The sequence below is a fragment of the Mustela nivalis genome (genome assembly GCF_964662115.1).
Source record: "Mustela nivalis genome assembly, chromosome: 3".
Lineage (NCBI taxonomy): Eukaryota > Metazoa > Chordata > Mammalia > Carnivora > Mustelidae > Mustela > Mustela nivalis.
The window spans coordinates 72983774-72987491 of NC_139022.1; positions in this window are offsets into that span (position 1 = coordinate 72983774).

Below are 3718 nucleotides of genomic sequence, written 5' to 3' on the forward strand. Positions count from 1 at the left end.
TTGGGCTCTCTGCTCAGTGGGAAGCCTGTTCCCGCCCCCCCGCCTGCCTCTCTTCCTACTGGTGATCTCCCTCTCTCTGTCAAATAAATAAATTAAGTATTAAAAAAAAAAAAAAAAGAAATACTTTTTTAAAATACCCTTAACTTCGTCTAGTACTCATTGTTAGTTTTTCACCATTATAAGGTCTCTTTGTTCCTTTTCAAAGTGCACTGAAGATGTAGAATTCCAGAAAAGCAATCTAAATGAAAAGTGTACCGGCCATGTTAGCTTATCAAAATCATAATGATACACAATGAGCAGCAAAAGGAGAAAAAAATGCATGGGAATATGAACGCTGGCAGGGACATGGAGAAGAAACTACGTACTGTCCAATATAATAATAAATTACAAAGTCAACTTTGAAATCACAGATATAAATACAGTGGAGCTGGCTGATACTTGTTCATAGGAACTGACTTATTACAATTTCAAGAACTTTGCTAGCGGTTGTTAACTCATTGGTAGCCTAAAACTGATGAATGTGAAATCAGATCCTAAATATTCTCCTCTCAGCACTATCGAGAGTACACGATACTCTCTAAGTCAATGATTCTGATTACTCGGGGTCATTCTAAGAACAGATTCTCCGGTTTCACCCTCAGAGGTACCAATGCTGTACATGCAGGGTAGGACCTAGGAAGCAGACATCGCACAGCACCCCTGGAGTGCAGACCACTGTGCCACAAGGGGTCCTCAGCCTGCATCTGTCAAGTGCTATCATAAGGTGGTGTAGACGGTATGGGAAAGTATCTGCAGGATTTTGGTCACCATGCCAAAAATTACTTTGAGCCAGCCTATTCTAAGGAGAAGTATTTGTTCAATCTCTCTAGGTCATGCTTCCATGTCAATAACCATCTCTTCCAGGAGATGGGATCAAATTATCTCATCCTCCAATTGTCCGGATAGTTCTACCCCAGCACATTTCTTCTCTGAAATATCTATTTTACTTGCCAGTTGATTGCTACTGAACAGCTACTGCTGGGTTTCTTTCCCTTTTTCTTTTTTTAACATAAAATGTATCATTAGTTGTGGAGCATAACAAATAGCATGGAGGACATGGGGAGATGGAGAGGAGAAGGGAGTTGGGGGAAATTGGAGGGGGAGGTGAACCATGAGAGACTATGGACTCTGAAAAACAATCTGAGGGGTTTGAAGGGGCGGGGAGGGTGGGAGGTTGGGAGAGCCAGGTGGTGGGTATTAGAGAGGGCACGGATTGCATGGAGCACTATGTGTGGTGCAAAAACAATGAATACTGTTATGCTGAAAATAAATTTAAAAAAAAATAATTTAAAAAAATGTATTATTAGCCCCAGCAGTACAGGTCTGTAAATCATCAGGCTTACACACTTCACAGCACTCACCATAGCACATACCCTTCCCAATGTTCATAACCCACCCACTACTGCTGGGTTTCTTGGCTAAGGATCAGACTTTTGTGTCCAGCTTTTAAGTAGAAATAAGACTGCTGGGTTGGGACTTCCCAAAGATCACACCACTTCTGTTCAAAGTCATGCTTCCCAGTTTGCAACCTTTTCCTTGGAGCTCCTTAGAGATGCCTAGTAAGAAATTTAAAGGCTCAAACTCAGGACCCCAAGATCAAGAGTCGCATGCTCTACTGACTTAGCCAGCCAAGGGCCTCAAAGGCTTTTGAATACTCTTAAGGCTCCTCTGGTCTCCCTCAAGGAGTAGAACAGCAATTTAAACTACTATCAACTCTTCATTATCTATGGGGTTAATATTTGCCTAACCACTTCAAAGATAGCGACTGACCAAGCTTATCTCTTTATGACTGGAGTTCTGATATTCTATTGCACACTGTTCATTACCAGTACTACAGACCTATTTCTGAGAGACTGAGTTTCACTGAATGAAGGGTTCAGATAAAACAACTGACTATATGGACTGGCCACTATCCTAAGTACTTCTAAAACATTCTTTTGAAAGTGATTTCCAGCATATACACATGTGGCAATATAGTGTTTTCTGATTTTAATCTGTTTTTCCCTATACACACACACCTTCTCCGAACTTACTTCTCTGAACCTTTCCAGTTGTTTCCCCCAGGGACATCTTCCCTCTCCCAAGGCTGCAGAGGGTCAGACAGATGAGAATCAGCCACTGCAGAAACATAAACAAAGCCCAATAACAACGGAAAACAAAGATTTGGAGCTATGGCACGGGAAGTTTTGCACTGGTAGAGTCTCTAGAAGCAACCCAATGGGAGGAAGGCATACACCATGTAGAAAGAAGAAAGTGGGGAGACCTCGAGTCCCTGGAAGCTGACTTTTCTGGAGACTAATTGTATAGCTGTTGCCTTTTAAGAACCACTGCCTTGACTGGTCAACCAATTGCCTAAGTTTCCTTCAGTTTGTACTGACTTGGATTTAGACCACAGGTAGCCCGGAGTGCAGACCTACCCTCTCCATCCACTTCTCAATCAGCTAGCTCTTGGCCACCTATGGGCAGAAAGTTCAGGATAGTTGGAGGCTTCTAGAAGAGAAAGTAAGGGATAGTAGATGCTTAGAAAATTTGAGTTAGAGATGATAGGAAGAGAAGACCTCACCCTCTGATCAACAGTGCAAGGTAAAAGCACAGTAGCATTGTATATATTGTTTAATTTATACAAATAACTTGTATAAATGTATAAGTGCCCCTTCTAAGTGAACAAATACAAAAAGGAACCATTTTCAGTAGAGAGAGGACAGAAAGGTGCCTCCTCTAGGCAGATGAATTATAAAACAGCCTAAGAGAGCAAGTCAGAACATCACAGGCTGGGCTTCAGCACACAGCCCGCACACCTGCACTCAACATACTGGCCACAGTGGGACTTGAAAAAAAACAGATTGAAATTGCTCCCTCATTCCAGGTGCAAGGACCGGCTCTATGACTCGCTTTTATCTTGAAAGATTGAGTTCAAGCATTACCACACCTTACCAGACGGGGTCAATACTCTGTTCCCCAAAATGTTTGTAATGCTTCTGCCTCAATACCAACTTTAAAATTATATGAGATGAACTGCCTGTGGGTCTGTTCCTCTCTCTACACAATAAATTCATCAGAGACAGAAACCACAAAACATTGATCTTGGGCCCCCCAGCACCTACTCTAGGGATCTTTACATAGTGGGATCTTCATAATGTTTATTTAATGCTCTATCCCTTGCAAAGTCCTGGCATATTTACAGTAGCATTTGCTTCTCAGTTAAACACTTCTAAACAGAAGGGGAAAGCTAATGGTGCAGAGAGTTTAGTAACATACAGACACTCCACTCCACAGATTCAGTGAAGAGCTTTTTATAATTAGGCAAGTATAAACGGTAGCATTTTGAATTATTAATGCACACGGTCTCTCCTTTAACCCAAGCACATATTCAGGTAGAGTCTTCAAAATAAACTCTAACCTTAACCCATTCTGCAAAGTCATGTGTTTCAGTATAATTTTTGGAAATACTACGAAAGGTACTAACAAGCTAAAAGTGATTTTAATGTCTGTATTTACATTGTACACGCAGAGCCTCTGATGATTTTTTTTATTAAGTACCCAAAATACCATCACGACAATGGGTGTAATTGTACCACAATGAGAGGAACAATAATGTCCCTATTAAATTTGTAGGTTTATAATTTATAATACAATATTTGGGAAATGAAATAGTTGAAAGAGTATCACGTACTGTTCC